This window comes from Oncorhynchus tshawytscha, linkage group LG16 (genome assembly GCF_018296145.1).
Source record: "Oncorhynchus tshawytscha isolate Ot180627B linkage group LG16, Otsh_v2.0, whole genome shotgun sequence".
NCBI lineage: Eukaryota > Metazoa > Chordata > Actinopteri > Salmoniformes > Salmonidae > Oncorhynchus > Oncorhynchus tshawytscha.
Window position 1 is genome coordinate 61,118,871 of NC_056444.1, and position 26,259 is coordinate 61,145,129.

General features: G+C 39.2%; 1 protein-coding gene across 2 annotated transcripts in view; it reads right to left on the reverse strand.

Moving 5' to 3' along the window:
* The window catches only part of casz1 (castor zinc finger 1), a 251,651-nt gene that overhangs the window by 165,257 nt on the left and 60,135 nt on the right, over positions 1-26,259 (reverse strand). For both annotated transcript variants that reach the window (XM_042299437.1, XM_042299436.1), the window contains exon 3: positions 23,289-23,392. The gene's annotated coding sequence lies outside the window, so the exon portion shown is untranslated. The remainder of the gene's footprint in view (positions 1-23,288; positions 23,393-26,259) is intronic.

A 26,259-nucleotide genomic window follows, 5' to 3' on the forward strand; every position in this document is an offset into this window, starting at 1 on the left:
CACAGATGTCCTTGTCCTGTACATTCACCCGCCCACTAGGGTGATAAGGCCAGTGCATTATCACCATTCAAAAAAGAGTAGTGCACTACAAAAAAATTGTGTGACATTTGTTTCCCCATTACTCAATGTAGTATGCAAACTTGCATTGTTTTTTAGATGTATTTAGATCGAGTAAAAGTGAGATGAAAAAATGTTCTGCTATGCTATTAATTATTCTGAGGAAGACAGATGTTAAATTGTGTATGCCCATCAGCACTTAGACATTCTGAAGATTTATCATTCATGTAAATCATGAATAAAATATTTGCTTGTTGTAGAGAAAATGCTACATCTGTTTGGTGCAGTGTAGAATCCCTCCTGCAAGAAAATGGAAGTTGGAAAACTGACCATTCGAAGGCCTAAGTGAACCGAAAGTGGAAACATTGTTCCATAGCACCAATTAACACTAGAAATGCTGGACTGCCAACTACCCCACGTTGAGCCAATGCCGTGTCTTTTGGACATTAAACTAACGGTCGAAGCAACCTTATTGCATACTGCACTCTAAGAACACAACTATCTGCTGTATGTACAGTGCATTCCGAAAGTATTCAGATCCCTTGACCTTTTCCACATTTTGTTACAGCCATATTCTAAAATTGATTAAATTGTTTTTTCCCTTATCAATCTAAACACAATACCCCATAATGACAAAGCAAAAACTGGTTTTTAGACATTTTTGAATCCATTTTAGAATAAGGCTCTAACGTAACAAAACGTGAAAAGGGGAAGGAGTCTGAATACTTTCCAAATGCACTGTACAGTGGTTCGTCCTTTAAAAGTTCCAGCACAGCTTGCGTGGTGCCGCAGAATTCCATGGCACGTTATTTAAGTGCCAATCACTGGTGCCATTAATGCTAGTAAGTGCTAGTTTGACCACCAGAGGGCATCTTTGAGAAGCATTTGATAGCCTTCAATAGTGGCTGTACTAGAGAAGTTAAAACCTTTTTTGTAAGAACATAGTATATGGAACTGATTTTAAGAAATTTTGCTTAACCTCTTTGGGCCAGGGGGCAGTATTTTGACGTCCGGATGAAAAGCGTGCCCAAAGTAAACTGCCTGTTACTCAGGCCCAGAAGCTAGGATATGCATATGATTGGTAGATTTGGATAGGAACCCCTTAAAGTTTCTAAAACTGTTAAAATAATGTCTGTAAGTATAACAGAACTGATATGGCAGGCGAAACCCCGAGGTAAAACCATCAAAAAATAATAATATTCAGTCTACCACTGTTTCCAATGGCTGTCATGTTTATTATGAGGCTAAATCCTCCCAGAATGTTTTGGAAAAAAGTGGCTCCCATTTTGGCTGTAGTGTTTTCATGCGCGTGGATGAGAGCGCGTTCTCCGTCTTAAATAGGTTGTTTATTTACGTATTAACCTCTTGATGCTAGGGGACGGTTGCGTCCCACTTGGGCAAAAAACAGGGAAAATGCAGTGTGGCAAATTTTTTTAAATGATATAAAATCAAACTTTCATTAAATTACACATGTAAGATACTCAATTAAAGCTATACTCATTGTGAATCCAGCCAACATGTCAGATTTTAAAAAGGAACTCTCGGCGAAATCATAAGAAACTATTATCTGATGATAGCACAATAGTAAACAAAAAAGGTAGCATATTTCAACCCTGCAGGCGCTACACAAAATGCAGAAGTAAAATATAAAACATGCATTACCTTTGACAAGCTTATTTTGTTGGCACTCCAATATGTCCCATAAACATCACAATTGGTCCTTTTGTTCGATTCATTCCGTCCATACAGTGAGGCAAAAAAGTATTTAGTCAGCCACCAATTGTGCAAGTTCTCCCACTTAAAAAGATGAGAGAGGCCTGTAATTTTCATCATAGGTATACTTCAACTATGACAGACAAAATGAGAAAAGAAATCCAGAAAATCACATTGTAGGATTCTTTATGCATTTATTTGCAAAATATGGTGGAAAATAAGTATTTGGTCAATAACAAAAGTTTATTTCAATACTTTGTTATATACCCTTTGTTGGCAATGACAGAGGTCAAACGTTTTCTGTAAGTCTTCACAAAGCTTTCACACACTGTTGCTGGTATCTTGGCCCATTCCTCCATGCAGATCTCCTCTAGAGCAGTGATGTTTTGGGGCTGTTGCTGGGCAACACGGACTTTCAACTCCCTCCAAAGATTTTCTATGGGGTTGAGATCTGGAGACTGGCTAGGTCACTCCAGGACCTTGAAATGCTTCTTACGAAGCCACTCCTTCATTGCCAGGGCGGTGTGTTTGGGATCATTGTCATGCTGAAAGACCCAGCCACGTTTCATCTTCAATGCCCGTGCTGATGGAAAGAGGTTTTCACTCAAAATCTCACAATATATGGCCCCATTCATTCTTTCCTTTACACGGATCAGTGGTCCCTTTGCAGAAAAACAGCCCCAAAGCATGATGTTTCCACCCCCATGCTTCACAGTAGGTATGGTGTTCTTTGGATGCAACTCAGCATTCTTTGTCCTCCAAACACGACGAGTTGAGTTTTTACAAAAAAGTTATATTTTGGTTTCATCTGACCATATGACATTCTCCCAATCTTCTTCTGGATCATCCAAATGCTCTCTAGCAAACTTCAGACAGGCCTGGACATGTACTGGCTTAAGCAGGGGGACACGTCTGGCCATGCAGGATTTGAGTCTCTGGCGGCGTAGTGTGTTACTGATGGTAAGCTTTGTTACTTTGGTCCCAGCTCTCTGCAGGTCATTCACTAGGTCCCCCTGTGTGGTTCTGGGATTTTTGCTCACCGTTCTTGTGATCATTTTGACCCCACGGGGTGAGATCTTGCATGGAGCCTCAGATCGAGGGAGATTATCAGTGGTCTTGTATGTCTTCCATTTCCTAATAATTGCTCCCACAGTTGATTTCTTCAAACCAAGCTGCTTACCTATTGCAGATTCAGTCTTCCCAGCCTGGTGCAGGTCTACAATTTTGTTTCTGGTGTCCTTTGACAGCTCTTTGGTCTTGGCCATAGTGGAGTTTGGAGTGTGACTGTTTGAGGTTGTGGACAGGTGTCTTTTATACTGATAACAAGTTCAAACAGGTGCCATTAATACAGGTAACGAGTGGAGGACAGAGGACCCTCTTAAAGAAGAAGTTACAGGTCTGTGAGAGCCAGAAATCTTGCTTGTTTGTAGGTGACCAAATACTTATTTTCCACCTACAATGTGATTTTCTGAATCCTTTCTTCTCATTTTGTCTGTCATAGTTGAAGTGTACCTATGATGAAAATTACAGGCCTCTCTCATCTTTTTAAGTGGGAGAACTTGCACAATTGGTGGCTGGCTAAACACTTTTTTGCCCCACTGTATATATCCAAATGTCCATTTATTTGACGTGTTTGATCCAGAGAAAAACAGCTTCCAAAAAACACAACGTCACTATTAAATATTTCAAAAGTTGCCTATAAACTTTGCCAAAATTTTTCAAACTACTTTTGTAATACAACTTTAGGTATTTTTAAACGTTAATAATTGATCAAATTGTAGACGGGTCTATCTGTGTTCAATACAGGAAGAATACAAACCATGCTACCTTTCACGTCTTGTGCACTCTCAACAATGTTACGTAGTTCCTAGATGGCCTTCTTCTTTACTGCACAAATGAATAACCTCAACCAAATTCCAAAGACTGGTGACATCCAGTGGAAGCGGTAGGAACTGAAAACAGGTTCCTAAGAAATACAATTTGCCAATGAGAGTACAGTGAACAGAAAGAGACCAAAAAAAAATCTGAACTGTTAGTCCTCTGGGTTTTGCCTGCTACATAAGTTTTGTTATACTCACAGACATGATTCAAACAGTTTTAGAAACTTCAGAGTGTTTTCTATCCAAATCTACTAATAATATGCATATCTTATATTCCTGGCATGAGTAGCAGGAAGTTGAAATTGGGCACGCTATTTATCCAAAAGTGAAAATGCTGCCCCCTATACCTTAAGAAGTTAAGGTACCTGTGGTTTGATTATAAACATTGTTTGACTTGTTTGGAGAAGTTTATTGGTAACGTTTAGGATTCATTTTGTATTCATTTTGAAGGAGGGAAACCGGTGGATTATTAAATGAACCGTGCCAGCTAAACTGAGTTTTTGGGGATATAAAGAAGGAATATATCGAACAAAAGGACCATTTGTGATGTAGCTGGGACCTTTTGGAGTGCCAACAGAAGAAGATCTTCAGGGCCTCCCGGGTGGCGCAGTGGTTAAGGGCGCTGTACTGCAGCGCCAGCTGTGCTATCAGAGTCCCTGGGTTCGCGCCCAGGCTCTGTCGTAACTGACTGTGACCGGGAGGTCCGTGGGGCGACGCACAATTGGCCTAGCATCGCCCGGGTTAGGGAGGGCTTGGTCGGTAGGGGTGTCCTTGTCTCATCGCGCACCAGCGACTCCTGTGGTGGGCTAACCAAGGTGGCCAGGTGCACGGTGTTTCCTCCGGCGCATTGGTGTGGCTGGCTTCCGGGTTGGATGCACGCTTTGTTAAGAAGCAGTGCGGCTTGGTTGGGTTGTATATCGGAGGACGCATGACTTTTAACCTTCGTCTCTCCCGAGCCCGTACGGGAGTAGCTACTACAACAATTGGATACTATGAAACTGGGGAGAAAAAGGGGTAAAATTCAAAAAAAAGAAGAAGATCTTCAAAGGTAAGGCATTTATTATATCGCTACTTCTGACTTTCGTGGCACACCTACCTGGATGAAAAATGTTTCATGCTTTTGTATGCGGGGCGCTGTCCTCAGATAATTGCATGGTGTGCTTTCGCCGTAAAGCCTTTTTGAAATCTGACACAGCGGCTGGATTAACAAGAAGTTAAGCTTAATTTTGATGTATGACACTTGTATTTTCATGAATGTCAAATATTTATATTTCTGTAATTTGAATTTCGCGCTCTGCAATTTCACCGGATGCTGTCGAGGTGGGTCACTAGCGAAACGCCTGCGTCAGAAAGGTTAATAAAACTTTTTTTTTTTTTTTTATGTTTCTATTCCAAGAAAAATGAAAAACCCTCTGGGTTTCTGTTAAGATGGAATGGAAAATATGGCGCTGTACAACGTGACAGTCGGGAGTAGGCTACAGTACTTTGCTATTTAGCTAAAGAATCCCGCGTCGTGCAGGCATGCAGAGAGCTGGGTTCAATTCTCTGACGGGGAGTAAGGTGTAGGCTGTCCTTGTAAATAAGAATTTGTTCTTAACTGACTTGCCTAGTTAAATATAGGTTACACTAAGAGCATAGCATTTATACACCCTAATTGTAGTCTAACCAATACCCAAAACGGAGATTCAGTCAAAATAAAAACTCATTGATTTATCAAGACCAGTCCACATGCTTGTCTCAGAGCAGGGTGAAACGGTGCTAAAATAGTAGACTATTGCTTAAAATCCTATTGCTTCTAACTTCAATATGCTCTTTAAATAAATAAGACCTACACCACTTTTAACAGCACATTACTCAACACTAGTGAGACTCATGTCGCCTACGGTAGGCCTATAGTATAACAAGAAATATGACGTGACTCTCAGGCAATAATTACATATAGAGTTGAGGATTCTAAATTAAAACCAAAAGTTGCCTCATGGGTCTCTCGGTGGCGGCCAGCACGGGTATCTGTAGCAACGTGCCACTGGAGAGGCCCCATCCACAAATCAGAACTAAAGTTTTTTTGTTAAGATTACACGATGTGGTTAGCCTTTACAGCTGGGACTGCAAGTTTGTGTTCCATTGTTTTGCATGGATTCCAGAAGTGCTAGCTGGCTGTACTACAGACACCTGTCGTCATAGTGGGAAAGACTCATTGTTATCATTTCGTGAAACAACTGGTTGCAGTAAAGAGCCAACCTGGATACTAAGGAGATCCTGAGGGAAATCGATGAGTACCAACAGCTTTACGCTATGGAGGAACAACATACTCCATCATGGAAAGATCTGACTACCTCACAAAATAACTTTAACCCCCCCAAAAAAAGAAAAACAGATTAATCTACAGACACGGACGATTTACTTACCGTTGAAGTAGAGGCTAGTGCTCTGGCTGGAATCCATGCAACACTGGAAAAGTTGTGTGAGGAGGTAGCAGGGCTGAGGGGAAGTTTGGAGTTTAGCCTGAGTGAAATTCTCACACTCCAAGGAGAAAACAAGGCACTCACAGCCAAGTAAAAATCCACGATTCCAACATGGATTGTCTACTCAGGGAAAACAGGTTGATGAAGGACTCGCTACTATACATACAAAGCCGTAGCATGCGTGAAAATAATTTTTTCCCCCTAGGATTCCTGAGGACGCATCAAATAATCCAGAGGGCGCGATCAGAGAATTCATGCAATCCGCCTTGAAATTTCCTACTGTAAACAAGGTGGCATTCCACCAAGTACACAGACTTGGAGCTCGGAGCGACAAGACCAAGGGTCCCCGACTGATCATCACAAAATTTGAACACTACCAACAAAAGGAGCTGATCAAAAGCAGGGGAAGGGAGTTTAAAGGGACCAAATTTGGTCTCAATGACCAATTTCCAAGGGAGATAAACGAACGTCGTAAGAGACTGTATCCGGTACAAAGGCAACAAAGGGAGAAGGGTAAGCGTGCCTTTCTCATTGTGGACAAACTCTTTATAGATGGACAGCTATTCCGAGACAGCTCCATAACACCTGTACTAAATTCTACAGGGACTTCAGGTTACGAAAAAAAATAAGTATGGGAACTGTAAAAATATCTGAACACTATGAAGTGGATATGAACAATCTTCAATTACATGCTCGCTTAAACATACGGACTTATACATACACACACACACCTGATCTCGCTCTCTTCTCTCTTTTCTCTTCTCTCCCTCTCTCTCTCTATTGTCGAGAACTGTTTTCTAATTTAATATGTTTATTGTTTGTCTATTTTTTATGTATTTGTCTACAAGTTTATATATGTTTACAACATGCATGGGGAAGATATCAGAATAGGGGCATTGGGGAATAATAACATATTGTACGGAAGACATTTGTACTGTAGTGAAGCCGTCGTCAGAGTAATGCAAGGTCTCTTTCATGATCATGTGAAACGTCAATTGCTGGAATGTGTTTTTCAATGAAGGTTAAAGGTAATTTTGATGCAACTATGACAGTGATACAATAAGGATTACAATTATCATCATGAATATTAAGGCTATTCACACTACATGTTACACACCTAGACACTCAACCATGCAAATTGGCAGAGTTATTATTTATTTGGACATCACACATTATAGTCTTACTCTTATACAGACATCGTACACACTCTCATCAAATCACATCCAATACCATACACATCAACCTACTCAGATTTACTACACACATAATATCTTGTCTCAATTTTCTAACATCTGTGGCATTGGCTCACAGGCAAACAGGCAAGGGAATCAAACAAATATTGCTAGAACCTATTTCTTGAATTCTAAATATTAGACATTTGAAAGCTCTAATTTATAATACCTCTGATGGCAGTAACTTTACAAGCACAAATTATGGTCAATTTAGACTGAGAATAGTATCTGGTTATGGTAAGGGTTGAAATAAGTATAGCCAGTTATGATTGTAACAGTTTAGCAGATTATAAAAAAAGAAAATCAGTCTTTACATGGCTAAAAGAAAAGGAACATAAACATATGCTGTTTACAGCAAACTCACTCTACATCCTTAGATGAAGTTGTGTGGAAAAATGAATGGGATGGTGAAATAATTTTCTGTCATGGACAAAGCAACTCAAAAGGTGTGATGATATTAAATTAACACAATTTTAGATCTGAATGTGCACATAGTCAGGAATGAGTCGCAAGGAAGGTCGATCTTTTTTAATATGAAAGTGGACGAAAATCTATAATGGTCCAAATCAGGATGATCCATACTTCTTCAAAAACATTTATACCAATTTATTAAACTTATAGGAAACAAATTATCAAATCATTATGGTAGGAGACTATAACACAGTTTTAAGTACCTCAATGGACTGTAAAGGTCATCACTCTACAAACTATCATCACCGAGCCCTTAAGGATATCACAAATATTATGGACACGTTAGAAATAGTGGATATTTGGAGACTAAAAAACCTGACCTAGTGAGATATACATGGAGGAGACTAAATCAAGCTAGTCGTCTTGACTACATTCTTGTCTCTCTCTAAATCAAAGGTTTAAAAAGTTTTAATAGGAGACCGAATGCGATCAGATCATCATATAATTGGCATTCACATAACTCTTATAGATTTTCCACGTGGACGGGGATATTGGAAATTGAATCAAAGTTTACTGGAGGACAACTTATTTTTAACTAAGACAAAATAATGTATAACTGAATATTTCCAGTATAATATAGGTTCAGCAAATGTCCTTATGGTTTGTGATACCTTTAAATGTACCTTCAGAGGTCATTCAATTCAATACTCATCAATAATAAAAAAGCTGTTTCTGGCTGAAGAGACAAGACGAACAAGGGAAATCCATGAACTAACAGTACAGGTAGATAGCAATAAAAACAATACTACAGAGATACAAAATAAATTAGAGGAAAAACAAAAATAAATTGAACTTATTTATGAACAATCTAATGTAATCTATTACAAAAATAAAGCAAACTGGATGGAATATGGAGAAAAATGCAAAAATTCTTCCTGAATCTCCAATACAGGAATGCTAACAAAAATAATTTGCAGAAACTCGTTACTGAAGACCGAGTCATCTATGATTCTCCAAATTATATTTTATAAGAGGAAGCTAATTATTTTAGGCAGATGTTCTCTTTTCCGTCTCATCCTCTCCCACTGAATGAAGATTAAGGTAATGAATTATTTCCAAATAATGGAAAAAATGGAAAATTAACAAATGTACAGAAAGATCAGTGGAGACTAAAAAGGCCAAATTACAGAGGAAGAACTTTTTGAGGCTATTAAATCCTTTCAGTCTGGAAAAACCCCAGGGCTTGATGACATACTGGTAGAGGTATATCAAGCCTTTTTTGATACACGAAAAAGCTCCATTGTTAGATTGTTTTAACTACTCCTATAGAAATGGTAGTCTGTCAGGTACTCAGCCGGAAGGACTGATTTCTCTATAATTAAAACAAGATCCAGATGGCAAATATAAAGACCCATTCTATCTAAAAAACTGGAGGCCATTTACACTTCAATGTTGTGATGTAAAAACACTAGCGAAATGCATAGCAATCAGAATTAAAAGGGTTTTACCAGGTATTGTTCATCCTTATCGGACAGGTTTTTTACATGCACGATACATTGGAGATAATATACGACAACTACTAGAAATAATAGAACATCATGAAACATCTAAGAAGCCAGGCCTGGTATTTATAGCGGATTTTGAAAAGGCATTTGATAAAGTAAGACCGGATTTTATTTATAAATGCCTGGATTTTTTCAATTTCGGTAATTCTCTTATAAAATTATTAAATATAATGGATAGTAACCCCAGGTGTAAAATAGTAAATAACGGCTACTTCTCAGGGAGTTTTGAATTGTTAAGGAGTTAAACAAGGGTGTCCGCTATCACCATATCTATTCGTTATGGCCATCGAAATGCTAGCTATTAAAATCAGATCCAATAACAACATTAGAGGATTAGAAATCCAAGGCTTAAAAACAAAGGTGTCCATGTATGCCGATGACTCAAGTTTTACATTAAGTCCGCAAGCTAGATCCCTGCAATGTCTCATTGAAGATCTAGATGACTATTCTGTACTCTCTGGACTAAAACCTAATTATGATAAGTGTAGAAAATTACATATTGGACCTTTAAAAAATGCAACTTTTACATTACGCTGCAGTTTACCTATAAAATGGGCTGATGATGAAGTAGACATAGTTGGTATTCATATTACAAAATATATAAATAAGCTCTCCACAATGAATTTCAATAGAAAACTTGTAAAAATAGACAAGATCCTGCAACCATGGAGAGTTAAATACCTGTCTATTTATGGAAAAATTGCCCTGATTAACTCCTGAGGCATATCTCAGTTCATTCACTTACTTATGGCACTGCCTACTCCTGATGATTCATTTTTTTAAATCATACGAGTAAAAAATATTTAGCTTTATCTGGGACGCTAAACCAGACAAAATAAAAGTGTGCCTCTCTATAAAATTAATATGAATTGGGTGGGTTGAGATTATTAAATATAAAAGCAATAAACCTCTCTCTAAAAGCTTCACTTATTCAAAAGATTTACTTGAACCCTAAATGGTTCTCAAGTAGAATACTAAGAAAAGCTCATCCATTGCTTAAAAAATACCTTTTGCCTTTGTGCAGATTGCCATGTCTCATTTTTGATTAATTGAAAATTATACTTTTTTCAAAGTATCTCTCTTTTTCAAACAAGCATTGCAGAGCTGGCTACAATTTTACTTTCATCCTCCTGAAAATATAGAACATATGGGAAAGATGTTTGAAAGGGGTATTTTGTTCTTAAATGATATTGTAAATTGGAATGGTAGAGTTTTGTCCTTCATGGAGTTATCAGAATTGTACGGGACGGTCTGCTCAATCCAAGAGTACAACCAATTGATTACAGCAACACCCCAAAAATGGAGGAGGCAAGTGGCAACGGGAGGAGGTAGGGAACTGGTCTGTCTGACCAATATAAAGGATCAAAACTGGCAGAGAAATAAAAATAGCATAAATAGGAAAGTATACCAGTTTCATTTGAAGACCAGAATGTTGACAACTGTGCCATACAGATTGCTAAATAGTTGGGAAGAGATTTTTGATGTAGCGATTCCATGGTACAGGATGTATGAGTTGATACATAAAACAATGCAAGATTCAAGACTTCATGCTTTTCAGCTAAAATGATTATATAGAATTCTTGCCACCAACAAAATGTTGAATATTTGGGGCATAAAATTATCAAAGCTCTGCAGATTTTGTTGTGAGGATACAGAATTAATAGACCATTTATTTTGTTATTGCCCTCAGGTAGCGTGTTTCTGGTCTCAGGTTCAGGAATGGCTGAAAAGGCATAGCATTGATCTAGACCCTAGAAATAGTACTGTTAGGAGATCTGGAGAGACCGGGTCAGTCAATAACTAATACTCTTAGAAAAAGTATTTATCTTCAACTCGCAATCTGTGGATTCTATTCAATTAGATAGATTGAAAGTGTCCGTTAAACATCACAGCAGAGTTGAAAGATATGTGTTGCGTAGAAACCCGAAGAGGGTGGCCAGCAGAGATGGGATGGGCTGAGGGAAGCTGAGGGTTGGGATGTGGAATTGGAGACAAGTGGGAGTGGAGTTGCTAAGTGGGAGATAGAATGATTGTCAAAAAAACATTTTTAAAGTTTGAATAAACCATAACAAAAAAGTACATTTGAATGACACTAAGGGGCACTGTCTTTACAAAAATTGTGAGTTTGCCTGAGGCTGATGCCGTGCAGGTGTTTGTACACATGCATATACACACTCTCATTCATATGAACACATACAAGAACACATGCATACAGTTGATGTCGGAAGTTTACATACACCTTAGACAAATCAATTTAAACTCAGTTTTTCACAATTCCTGACATTTAATCCTGGTAAAAATTCCCTGTCTTAGGTCAGTTAGGATCACCACTTTATTTTAAGAATGTGAAATGTCAGAATAATATTAGAGAGAAGATTTATTTCAACTTTTATTTATTTCATCACATTCCCATTGGGTCAGAATTTTGCATACACTAAATTAGCATATGGTAGCATTGTCTATAAATTGTTTAACTTTGGTCAAACGGTTCGGGTAGCCTTCAACAAGCTTCCCACAATAATTTGGGTGAATTTTGGCCCATTCTTCCTGACAGAGTCAGGTTTGTAGGCCTCCTTGCTCGCACATGCCTTTTCAGTTCTGCCCACAATTTTCCTATGGGATTGAGGTCAGGGCTTTGTGATGGCCACTCCAAAATCTTGACTTTGTTGTCCTTAAGCCATTTTGCCCCAACTTTGGAAGTATGCTTGGGGTCATTGTCCAATTGAAAGACCCATTTGCGACCAAGCTTTAACTTCAAGACTAATGTCTTGAGATGTTGCTTCAATATATCCACATAATTTTCCTCCCTCATGATGCCATCTATTTTGTGAAGTGCACCATTCCCCCCTGCAGCAAAGCACCCCCACAACATGATGCTGCCACCCCCGTGCTTCACGGTTGGGATGTTATTATTCGGCTTGCAAGCATCCCCCTTTTTCCTCCAAACATAATGATGGTCATTATGGCCAAACAGTTCTATTTTTCTTTCATCCGACCAGAGGACATTTCTCCAAAAAGTACTATCTTTGTCCTGATGTGCAGTTGCAAACCGCAGTCTGGCTTTTTTTATGGTGGTTTTGGAGCAGTGGCTTCTTCCTTGCTGAGCGACCTTTCAGGTTATGTTGATATAGTACTCGTTTTACTGTGAATATAGATACTTCGTACCTGTTTCCTCCAGCATCTTCACAAGGTTCATTGCTGTTGTTCTGGGATTGATTTGCACTTTTCGCACCAAAGTACGTTCATTTCTAGGAGATAGAACTTGTCTCCTTCCTGAGCGGTATGACGGCTGCGTGGTACCATGGTGTTTATACTTGCATACTATAGTTTGTACAGATGAACGTGGTACCTTCAGGCGTTTGGAAATTGCTCCCAAGGATGAACCAGACTTGTGGAGGTCTGCAATTGTGTTTCTGAAGTCTTGACTGATTTATTTAGATTTTGCCATGATGTCAAGCAAAGAGGCCTTGAAATACATCCACAGGTACACCTCCAATTGACGAAAATCATGTCAATTAGCCTATCAGAGGCTTCTAAAGCCATGGAATTTTACAAGCTGTAAATGCAGTCAATTTAGTGTATGTAAACTTCTGACCCACTGGAATTGAGATACAGTGAATTATAAGTTAAATAATCTCTCTGTAAACAATTGTTGGAAAAATTACTTGTCTCATGCACAAAGTAGATGTCCTAACCGATTGGCCAAAACTATAGTTTTTTAACAAGAAATTTGTGGAGTGGTTGAAAAACGAGTTTTAATGATTCCAACCTAAGTGTATATAAACTTCCGACTTGAACTGTACTTGTAATAGTGCCAGACATGCATACAAACATATACAGTTGGCATTGCTGTTATGATTTTAGTTATCCGTGATGTCCTTTGTTTTAATTTTATTGACCTGTTTGGGGTAGGGGGCAGCATTTTCACTTTTGGATAAATAGCGTGCCCAAACTGTGCCTCCTACTCTGTCTCAGATCCTAATATATGCATATTATTAGTAGTATTGGATAGAAAACACTCTGACGTTTCTAAAACTGTTTGAATCATGTCTGTGAGTATAACAGAACTTATTTAGCAGGCGAAACCCAGAGGACAAACCATTCAGATTTTCTTTTTTTTTAGAAGTCATTGGTTGAGGTTTATTCCTCTGTGTAATGAAGTACTATAGCTCAGAACGAACGTCACTTCGTGTGTACCTTTTGATAGAGGCGCATAACCAGAAAAGTAGCGTCAGTTTGTTTTGCTACTGTATTGAACACAGATCATCCCGTCTTCAATTTGATCGATTATATATGTTTAGAATTACCTAAAGTTGTATTACAAAAGTAGTTTGAAATGTTTTGGCAAAGATTACAGGTAACTTTTGAGATATTTTGTAGCGTTGTTGCGTAAGTTGGAAGCGGTGTTTTTATGGATCAAACGCGGCAAATAAATTGACATTTTGGATATATACCGATGGAATTCATCGAACAAAAGGACCATTTGTGATGTTTATGGGACATATAGGAGTGCCAACAAAAGAAGCTCGCCAAAGGTAAGGCATGATTTATATTTTATTTCTGTGTTTTGTGTCGCGCCTGTAGAGTTGAAATATGCTACTCTCTCATTGTTTACTGTTGTGCTATCATCAGATAATAGCATCTTATGCTTTCGCGGAAAAGCCTTTTTGAAATCTGACATGTTGGCTGGATTCACAAAGAGTGTAGCTTTAATTTGCTATCTTGCATGTGTAATTTAATGAAAGTTAGATTTTTATAGAAATGTATTTGAATTTGGCACTCTGCATTTTCCCTGGCTATTGGCCATGTGGGACCCAAGCGTCCCACCTACCCCAGAGAGGTTTAAAAAGTATTTTTTATTTATTTTTGCATTGTTGTTTGCTGTTTTCTTCTGCCTTTTTCTTTTTTCTCTTTAGTTCATTCTCTTGGTTGTCTGTGCATTGGGGGGAATGGAATTAATTGTATTTTTTATTTGTATTTTTATTCTTGGGGGAGACTGTGGGAGGGCTCTCGAATAAAAAAAAGAAGAAAAAAGAAAAGTATCAGAATACAGAGAGGTGTTGGTAAAGGTATATTGTCCTGCTAATAGCCCATAATGGGCTATTCTAATTATTTTATTTTGAAATAGTATTTTAGTAAATAGTATTTTTATCATTATTTTATTAATGAAAGCATAACAATGCCATTATTGGTTACATTGTTTTAGTTTGAACATGCAGACTGGCACTAAGAACAGCGGGAACATTTCCCTAGTCAGCGCCATTATTCGTGGAATGCCCCTTAAAGTATTTCTCTGTGCTATCCAATGTGGCAGGGTGGGGGTCCACCCCATCTTTTGCGTGGCTCTGCGGCCCATCCCGTGCCCCCTGCCCTCGTGCCTTGAACCTTGCGCGCTTTCAGTGGATACAGCTGGAGAACCGCAAGGCAGTCCCATTGTGCGCCGCTCGGGAGCCATGACCAATATGACCAATATATATTGTCCTGATAATAACAGGGTTAATAATATATCTGTGCTAAAATATCCAAGGGGCTTTTATATAATTCTAAATTAATAACAATAATAATAATAATAATCGATTTGTTTAAAAAATAACAATATTTTGGAGATTATTTCATTTTCAAATAACGTAAAATGAGCGAGAAAAAGGCCCTTCTTGAACATGAGGTGAGATATTGTTACTAATTTGTAAATAATGCCAATTTGTTATATGTATTTCTGTTTTTAGAGGGAGAGAAACCAAAAACCTACAGTCATCTCATGGGTCTCCCAGTCGAGGCCGGTACGGGTATTGAACCAGCATCTGTAGCAACACAGCTTGTACTGCTATGCAGTGTCTTAGACCGTTGTGCCACTCAGGCACTGTACAATGTGACCGGTCGGGAGTGGGCTACACTACTACAGTAAGAGCAAAATAATCCTAACAAAATAAAATAATAAAAACCTTTGTTTAACAACAGTTTTAGTAAGTAATACTGAAATCGTGCTCAATTATTAGTTTCTACTTAGGTTTATGTCACTCATTCATTGTCAGTTAAATTAAGTGGTGACGCAGGGTACCGTACTAAACCACAAATTACCTCTAAATCCTGCAGCATAATCGCAAAACTTTTAGTGGAGCAACCACTGTATATCTGTTTATCTGGTGTCTCCAGTAAGAGTATTTGTCATTACAGTATACTGTATATTACACTTTTAAATAACAGCACGAGAAACAAAAACACTTTCCTTGCTAACTTCTGTCCTTTACAGTCATCGTCCAACAATACAATGCACAATCGAGAAATACAAAGTGTATGTGATTACGTTCTTCCCCAGATGCATAAATAAATAAGTAAACACAGAGGACAGAGAGTAAAAGTGTCATGGAGGAGAGAGGGGAGGCGGTGGGGGGCAGTGGAGGAGGCAGCCGCGGTAGCGGAGGTCGTGCCACGAGCCGCTGGGACAGTGGCGTCTCCGATCGCCCCTGGCGACCATCACGTTGCCGTGCTCCGGAACAGACAGGCCTGCTCGCACAACAGATGGAACTAATGATGCGCAACAAAAGAGATCATTTCACTGTGGTCCTCTGGAAGCCACAAAGAGCCGGGGTGGGAGTTTGAATGATAGGGCCAGGGGAGTAGCACGGGGTTAGATATGGGCAGCTCTTTTTTCTGGAGGTGCTCGAATGAATAAGGAAGGGCCTTTGATGTTTGTCACAGAAGGCGGCATGCACTGTTAAGTTAAAAAGGCAATTATGAAAAGTGAAAGAGCTGTGAGCCAACCTTCAGTTTCCATTGGGGGTAGCCCACTGGTATGAGTTTTGTTTCACATTTTACAGACTTTGGGGTGTATAAAAGAATACTGAGTCAAACATTGGAGTTTGGAAACTCTTGATAAATGTGATGTGTAACTCTAAATGGTGAAAACAAGAAAATCTACAATGATCTGTAGCTTCCTTTAGAAACGTACATTTGGTAAAAGTCACTATTCCTTCTATATTTATTTCCTTGAAATTATCAAATACTGCTTGACAAATAAGCAATCTATTGCAAGTTAATTTACATATCAAATAAATGTCATTGCAGTTAAAGTCAATTTTTAAAACTACTTTTGGGAAATAAATGATTAAAAGATGGGACATTAGGAAAGGAATAGGCTATCCCTGCCAGTAGCTACATTCTCCTCTGCAATCATGGAAATGGTAGAAATATAGTACTGTACTCTCATCACAACCACATAAATGCCTATATTTGAATACGAATACAACTACCATCAATCATTCCCAGAGGCCCACTGTGGGCGCATTCAGATATCACATTAAGACAAAGTTCAAGTCTTGGTTTCGCTAAATCACATGGCTCTGCATACAGTACTTCTCATTATTTCTGTCATTTCAAACAAGCTAAAAAGAAATATTAGAAAATAAAATGAAGGCTGAAGCAAAATATACTATAAATATAAATATTAGAAAATAAAATGAAGGCTGAAGCAAAATATATATATATATATATATATATATATATATATATATATATATATATATATATATATATGAAGAGTGTCTAGGTTTAAGAAGGCATTCTTATTCACATATTTACACTGCAGAGTAAAAGTTGAAAATAAACCACTCAGTGTCCCAGACTACCAAAAACAAATCGAGTTTGAACTGGAGTCATTTGCATATCGTGAAGGAGAGGATTAGATTTAGAGGTCATCGCTTGAACGTAAGTCTTCAAGACCAGACGTCAATGCAATGTTGTTGTTTTTATGTCAAATACATCCAACGGAAGACTATGTAAGGCCCTGCTGTCCTCCCAAGGAATCAGAGCGAGAGAGAGAGAACTAGGCTCTCTAAATATCTGAATTAAGAGTAGCCAAACACCTAGGGATGGGATTTAACCAGAATGGAGCTGAGTGGAGCCCAATCCTTGCCCCATCCTCACACAGAACGTATCACTGGGAAAAGTTCAGCTGCGATGCTGACACAAACAGCGGAGCAAGGCCTGTATTAGAGTCAGGTTAGCAAAGATAACACTATCAGCCTGATCCCCATGGGCACAAAATGCTGGGCCTAGCTGGCAAATAAAGCTACAGTGTCTTGACTCCTTGGCACATTAGCTCTGATTACAATGACCTTCATTATATCAGCTACCCTTATTACAACACGTTGAACGCGCCTCTCCCTAGGGCCAAGCACAGTGGGGGAAAGAATAAGAGAAAGCCGTGAGTTTCAATGGTATGGCTTGTTATGCACTACACAAACTAGAGTGCGCGTTGTAATATACAATGAACACCTACTGTTGAGATTGCTGACCACTCCGTTCACCTGAACAGATTTCATTGGTCTTCCTGGCCAATCTGTCTCTGAGGATTAATCTTACTCATTTGCAAGCAATGTGAAATAGGAAAAATAAGCCTCTAAGTTAATGTGGTTTTTCACAAGGCTCGGTGTTGGGATCATTGCTTTTCATACATTGCAGGTAGATGGCGAGTAAGTACCTCACTAAAATAAAAAAAATTATGGCAATGAATACAAATAACAGATATTAAGATATGTGTAAGGTTCTGTATTTATTTCCTTAGTCAACCTTGTGTTCTGTTTCATTGTGTTCTTGAACGTTGCCCTGTTTCTTTGTGTTCTTGAATGTAGCCCTGTCTTTCATTTTCGTTGATTGATTTCACCTCTGTTAGTTACTCACCTGGTCTCATCAGCTACTTATTTAGTTCAGTTCATTCGGTTTATGCCTTTGTGAGGTATTGTTCGTTTTGACTCTACTAAGCCTTTTCCTAGCTCGTTTGTGAGAACCAGTTATAGCCTTCAGTCCTAGTTTTGATTCACCTGCCTGTTTGCCTACCTGTGTATGACCATTGCCTGCGACCATGATTCCTGCCTTCTGCGAAGGCGAAATAAACACCTGCCACACTCTACGCGTGAATCTACACCTTTTTCTCCCTGTGTATTTGTTATAATATGGATATACAGTACCAGTCAAAAGTTTGGACACACCTTCTCATTCAAGGATGTTTTTTCATTTTTACTCTTTTGTACATTTTAGAATAATAGTGAAGACATCAAAACTATGAAATAACACCTATGGAATCATGTAGTAACCAAAAATATTGTAGTATGTAGTAGCCAAGACCGTGAAAAGCTGTCATCAAGGCAAAGGGTGGCTACTTTGAAGAATCTAAAATCTATTTTGATTTGTTTGTTGAACACTTTTTCTGGTTACTACATGATTCCATATGTGTTGCTCTATAGTTTTGATGTCGTCACTATTATTCTACAATGTAGAAAATAGTAAAAAATAAAGAAAAAATCTGAAATGAGTAGGTGTGTCCAAACTTTTAACTGCATATATATTTTTTAAATGAATAAAGCGACAACAACAAAATGATTACTAGGTCTGTTTCATATTGTCAGATAAGATAATAAGGCATGCAAAATGGGTAAAAATAATGGATGTTTATTAGAGAACGACTAATGTGGGTTTTTAAGGGCCGATGCCGATACCAATTTTTTGGGGCAAAATATTCCCCAGAGGCAACCATGTAAGCATTAACAAATTAATTATACAACCATATAATCCATTTGACTTTGTTTTAACCATATAACTGCATAACAGTAATTATTTATTTGATGGTAAATCTCTTGATAAACTGGGTAAATCCTGATGGCATAGGCCTATTCACAATACTGGTGAATTCATATTCAATAGGACTGTGTGCATACATTCTGTTATTGAGCTGATTTCATTCGTCTATGGGGCTACAGAAGACAAACAATCGGGTTCCCTTTCATTTGGGACCATGTTAGGTCTACTGATCTACAACATTTTCATAGAAGTAGCCTATACCGTGTGCAAGTGACGCGTTCCTAAGTCATACTGTACTTCCATGTTCATGTCCCTGGTCATTTGAATTGGCTTGACAATTATATCATAAAATTCATGAAAACATGGTCATATGAAAGATATTATATTCGTGTTTGTGGATGAATTTACTTCTGGCAGATGTCTACAAAAATCAAATACTGCAAGGCCGATTGTGTCTCATGTAGCTAGCCAGGCAGTTCGGCTCGGGCAGCAGATTGGCTCAGCAAGGGAAAGACAAGTAATTTAGCTAACTCAGTGAATTAACAAAATGTTTTGTGACAATCAGCTTTGAAATTAGCATATTTGGCATTACTATGACAAAGTTCTAGGGCATTGAACCTACATTGCTTTGTAAAGTGCTGGACCCCAGTTTGGACATTGTTTTTCCTAACAGTAAATTAATTATCACCTACCAAGTTCCTACATTTCGTGTGGCATTATTAAAGTGTGCTAAATGTATATGCAGCATAAGTGGGTAGCTAGCAAGCAGCCCAGAGGATCCTCGACAACAGGCTAACTAGCAATGAGTGGCACCGGCTTGCAGGGTTTTACACGAGAGGCAAGTGCACTCGCGCTATGAAAGGTAAATCGGCTGCGCCGATACTCAAGGGCTGATAGCCGATGGACTAAGAAAGGCTAATACCAGCCATAAATATCGGCATGACTGATTATCGGTAGTTCTCTAATGTTTATCTTTATGCATTTTTCTAATAAATCCTCTTTTGAGCATGCATGCTGTGCTACATAATAAATAATGTCACTGCATAACTGCTGAAGTATTCTGTGGTGTACGTAACTGTAGTTCGCTGGCAACGTCTCTAAGAGAGGTGCTGGACCTGAGCACTCAGAGGCTGGGGACGCCCCACCACTGCTTAATATACAGCACGCTTATTAACCTCAATTTCCTGCCCAATCCCCCCTCCACAGGCTGCATGGTTAGCCTGAACAAGCTCTTGGCATACGTTACCCGTTTGGTGGAGCCTCTCATTTGGGGCTGACCACCCAGTGTGCAGGGGATTCTCTCCCACAGCCCAGCTCATCCCACCTAGAGGCCCCCCCCCGCTGGGCTTCTCACCCTCCCTCTCTCCTGGCAGGTGACTCGAAAGACAGACGTTACCCACAGAGACCTGCCTTTCCCTATTCACTTAGTACAGCTAACAGACCACAAAACAGGATGAGTTGAACAGTAGGGGTTCAGGAGACCATCCCTGCACCTAGTAGGGTGCCACTGTGTTTGTTTTGTGCCGAGGTGAAGAGGGGGAGGGCAAATCAGCTTGTTTAGGATTAAGAGTGAATCAGGAGAATGTAAGCTTCACCAGAAACGACTCTATGGCAAATTTGAATCTTAACACCTATAGGAAAAGGGTCAAAACCAACAAAGGCACGACCATATTATCCTTCATGACTTCTCATTCACGAAGCCAATAAAGAGTCAAATGATTGAAGTAGAATAGGGCATAACGTAGCAATATAGCCAAGAGTGCACTTAACAAAATCTGAGTTTAAACCATGTCAATCCCTGATGACTATATGTTAAAAAAGCAAATAAAATTGTAACTTAATTATGGATTTATAATGAGCCACTGCACCACTGCCAAAACCAAGTCCCATACCAAGGCAAACAGGCACCTGCTGAATGTTCCCTGCTCATGGGCTTTCATAGCTTAATTAATCTAGGCCTTGGGGTATCATGACTCGTGTGTGCTGCTTGCGTACATGTTTGAGACAATTAAGTTGTTTCAAGAAGCAGAGGTGCAACTTCAACACTGAGCACAGACATCGATATTGTACTATACAAGAGCTTTTATGTGTTGCATAAAAAAAGAGGCAATAAAAACATACTCGATCCAAATCACTCATAACATTTTTTTTTATTCATATGAATAATTGTCTATTCATTGAAATGTTGCATTTCCCAACCCACTTAAATGAATAATCCACTCAAAATCTATATTTTGGTATTTTTTTCATTTGTTCATTGTTGATACATTTCCAAAATGTTTTGCATGTCAGCAATCAAGTTTTCAAGATATAGGCCTTCAAAAAGCAAATTGTAACTTGCCAAAACGCACCATCGTGATAAGTGACAAATTACAATTTGTTGATTGAAAGTCCTATATCTTGAAAACTTGATTGCTGATATGCAAAACATCTTTGGAACTGTATCACATTGGACTAATGAAAAAAATACCAAAAGATAGTTTTTGAGTGGATTATTCCTTTAAGTATCTTACTCAATGATTAGTCTCCATAGCTTGCAATATCACAAAGCAGGCCCATGTTTAAGTAGACATAGCCAGGTCAATTCAGACACTTTAATGATACTCCAATTGTGCGTGGCACTTAATACATGTTACTTACCTAAAATTATACTCTTTAAAGATGTGTAACACTGTATGCTATATTGAAGTGGATTCAAATGACTATAGTATGGTTGCAAAATGTAACATGCAGTGTTGACTTACCTTGACACCGGTGAGGGCTAGACTCTCTTGAGAGCAGCACTGTAGATAACATTCAATGACAATCCCATATACAGTGCCTTCAGAAAGTACGTTACAAAGTGGGATTAAAATAGATTTTTGTAATGATCCACAAAATCCTCTGTAATATCAAAGTGGATGAAAAATTCTAACATTTGTAAAATAAAACAATAATATATCTTGGTTAGATAAGTATTCAACCCCCTGAGTCAATACATGTTAGAATCAGCTTTGGCAGCGATTACAGCTGTGAGTATCTCTGGGTAAGCAACTCCAGTGTAGATTTGGTCTTATGTTTTAGGTCATTGTCCTGCTGAAAGGTGAATTCATCTCCCAGTGTCTGGTGAAAAGCAGACTGAACCAGGTTATCTTCTAGGGTTTGCCTGTGCTTAGCGCCATTATGTTTATTTTTTATTACAAGCATACCCATAACATGATGCAGCCACCACTATGCTTGAAAATATGGAGAGTGGTACTCAGTAATTGGTTGTATTGGATTTGCCCCAAACATACCACTTTGTATTCATGACAAAAATGTAATTGATTTGCGAAATGTTTTGCTTTGTATTCTATACAGGCTTCTTCTTTTCACTCTGTCAATTATGTTAGTATTGTGGAGTAACTACAATGTTGTTGATCCATCCTCAGTTTTCTCCAATCACAGCCATTAAACTCTAACTGTTTTGAAGTAACCATTGGCCTCATGGTGAAATCCCTGAGCGGTTTCCTTTCTCTCTGGCAACTGACTTAGGAACTGTATTTTTGTAGTGACTGGGTGTAATGATACACTATCCAAAGTGTAATTAATAACTTCACCATGGCCAAAGGTATATTGAATGTCTGCTTTTTTATTTTTACCCATCTACCAATAAGCACCCTTCTTTGCGAGGCACAGGACTGAGGGACCTTACAGATAATTGTGTGTGGAGTACAGAGATGAGGTAGTCATTAAAAAATCATGTTAAACACTATTATCAAATCAAAGTTTATTTGTCACGTGCGCTGAATACAACAGGTGTAGTAGGCCTTACAGTGAAATGCTTACTTACAGGCTCTAACCAATAGTGCAGAGAAAAAAAAGTGTGTGTGTGTGTAAGTAAAGAAATAAAACAACAGTAAAAAGACATTTGAAAAGAAGAGTAGCAAGGCTATATACAGACACCGGTTAGTCAGGCTTATTGAGGTAGTATGTACATGTGGGTATGGTTAAAGTGTGTGCATATATGATGAACAGAGTAGCAGTAGCGTAAAAAGAGGGGTTGGCGGGTGGTGGGAAACAATGCAGATATTATTGCACACAGAGGGAGTCCATGCAACATATTATGTGACTTGTTAAACACATTTTTACTCCTGAATTTATTTAGGCTTGCCACAACAAAGGGGTTGAATTCTTATTGACTCAAGACATTTCAGCTTTTAATTTGTTATTAATTTGTAAAGATTTCTGAAAACATAATTCCACTTTGACATTAAGGGTGTATTGTGTGTAGGCCAGTGACAAAACATCTACATTTAATCCATTTTAAATTCAGGCAGTAACACAACAAAATCAGAGGTGTGAAACCTTTCTGAAGGCAGTGTAGCATGCAAAAATGCTGAATTACTGTAGAGGAGAAATAAGACTCACATGTCAGTTGGGCAGCACCTCTGTCTGAACTCCAGCCTACCGTTGAGCTACAGTCTGGACTCTGCTCATGGCTGCTTGATGGGCAATCATTTGGCAGCTGGATCCTAAAGGGATACAAGAGAGAGTTGTATATCAACTGAGTTATTTGCGACTTCTTTACACATTACGGTACAATTCATTTCATATACCAGAGGTGCCTAATATGCACACACACTGAGTGTACAAATCATTAAGGACACCTGCTCTTTCCATGGCATAGACTGACCAGGTGAATCCTGTTGAAAGCTATAATCCCTTATTGATGTCACTTGTTAAATCCACTTCTCAGTGATGATGAAGGGGAGGAGACAGGTTAAAAAAATATTTTTAAGCCTTGAGACAACTGAGACATGGATTGTGTATGTGTGACTCTCAGAGGGAGAATAAGCAAAACATTTATGCCTTTCAACCGGGTATAGTAATATGTGCCAGGTACACCGGTTTGTGTCAAGAACTGCGATGGTGCTGGATTTTTCATGCTTAACATATTCCTGTGTGTATCAAGAATGGTCCACCACCCAAAGAACATTGAGCCAACTTGGCAACTGTGGGAAGCATTGGAGTCAACATGGGCCAGCATGTGGAACGCTTTCGACACCTTGTGGAGTCCATGCCCCAACGAATTGAGGCTGATCTGAGGGCAAAAGGGGGGTTGCAACTAGGGTTGCACATTTTGGGGAATTTTCAGAGGTGGAAACTTTCCGTGGGAATTAATGGGAATATATGGGAATTAATGGAAATATATGAAAATTAATATTAATACCATTTAAATGTAGATGTTTTTGCATTGGATATATTTACTATATCAAATGGAGACAGAAACATAAACCTTTTACCTTATCATAAGTAGAAATAATTGCACAGGATTAAATCCTTCCAATAAACAAACAAAAAACAATTTAGTTACCAATTCAACTTTATTTCAATGAGTAGACTCTTCACATGGAATGATTTCACTGAACAACAAAAGAAAAGCAATACTGAATGATCCCCAATGATCCATCGCATCTCCCAAAAACGTTTTCAACATACATTTGTAAAATGATAGTCTAAAAACTAAAGCTTTGGTTGTCTTCCTCTCAGGCTTCCATGTCTTCTCCCTGGACCTCCTCAATGTCCACCTCTTGAACATCAGAGTCTGAGGCCTCATCTTCACTGTCACTTGTCCAACCTTGTTGAGGATGGCTTGTTGTCCGGCTCAAAAAGCCTCAAATTTGCCTGGATGGTTACCAATTTTTCAAACCTTGTATTGGTCAACCTGTTGCGTGCTTTGGTGTGTGTGTTCCCAAACAAGGACCAGTTGAGCTCTGAGACGGCTGATGTTGGTGGGATTTGGAGGATGATAGAGGCAACAGGGGAAAGAGCCTCAGATCCACAAAGTCCCCTCCACCAGGTGGCTGATGAGATATGTTGGCACGACTGCAATACTGCATCTCCATCCCAAAGCCCTTGCTTGGAAGTGTACTTCGCCAGACTGTCAAGAACCTTGCCCTCATCCAGGCCAAGGTGGTGCGACACGGTAGTGATGACACCATAGGCCTTGTTGATCTCTGCACCAGACAGGATGCTCTTGCCAGCATACTTGGGGTTCAACATGTACGCTGCGGCGTGTATGGGATTCAGGCAGAAGTCTTCACGCTTTTTGATGTATTTCAGAACTGCAGTTTCCTCTGCTTGGAGCAACAGTGAAGTGGGCAGGGCAGTACGGATTTCTTCTCTTACATCTGCAAGCAGAGTCTGAACATCAGACAGGATGGATTTGTCTCCCTCAATCCGTGCAATGGCTACTGCTGTAAGTTTCAGGAGTTTCAGGCTGCTTACCACTCTCTCCAAAAATACATAATCCAGGAGGATCCTCTTGATGGGGCTGTCCATATCGGCAGACTGTGATATGGCCATTTCTTGAAGAGACTCCTTCCCCTCCAGGAGACTGTCAAACATGATGACAAAACCACCCAAACGGGTGTTGCTGGGCAGCTTCAATGTGGTGCTCATATTCTTCTCACTTTGCTTAGTGAGGTAGATTGATGCTATAACTTGATGACCCTTCACATACCTAACCATTTCCTTGGCTCTCTTGTAGAGTATAACCATTGTTTTCAGTGCCATGATGTCCCTGAGGAGCAGATTCAATGCAAGAGCAGCACAGCCAATGGGTGTAATGTGAGGGTAGGACTCCTCCAGTTTAGACCAAGCAGCCTTCAAGTTTGCAGTATTGTCTGTCACCAGTGCAAATACTTTCTGTGGTCCAAGGTCATTGATGACTGCCTTCAGCTCATCTGCAATGTAGAGACCGGTGTGTGTGTTGTCCCTTGTGTCTGTGCTCTTGTAGAATACTGGTTTTAGGGGTGGAGATGATGTAGTTAATTATTCCTTGCCCACGAACATTCAACCACCCATCAGAGATGATTGCAATACAGTCTGCTTTCTCTAGTATTTGTTTGACCTGCACTTGAAGGGGCTTTCGATCCCAGGCTCGATACTGGGGTTCGATCCCAGGCCGGGTCACAACATGCCGTGACTGGGAGTCCCATTGGGCGGCGCACAATTGGCCCAGCGTTGTCCGGGTTATTGGAGGGTTTAGCCAGGAGGGCTTTACTTGGCTCATCACACTCTAGCAACTCCTTGTGGCGGGCCGGGTGCCTGCAGGCTGACCTCGGTCGTCCGTTGAACAGTCTTTCCTCCGACACATTGGTGCAGCTGGCTTCCGGGTTAAGCAAGCGGGTGTTAAGAAGTGCGGCTTGGCGGGTCATGTTTCTAATCTGTCTGAATAAAATCTAAAATGCCTTAAAAAATACATATTTAAATAATTAAGTAAATTCTCCAGTATCTTGTCATTGTTTTCGGTTAAGACACAATGATATTTAAAAGGACAAAAAACGTACAGTGTTTAATGAACATTTGTTCAATGGCAAAATGAGAATTGAAAAGC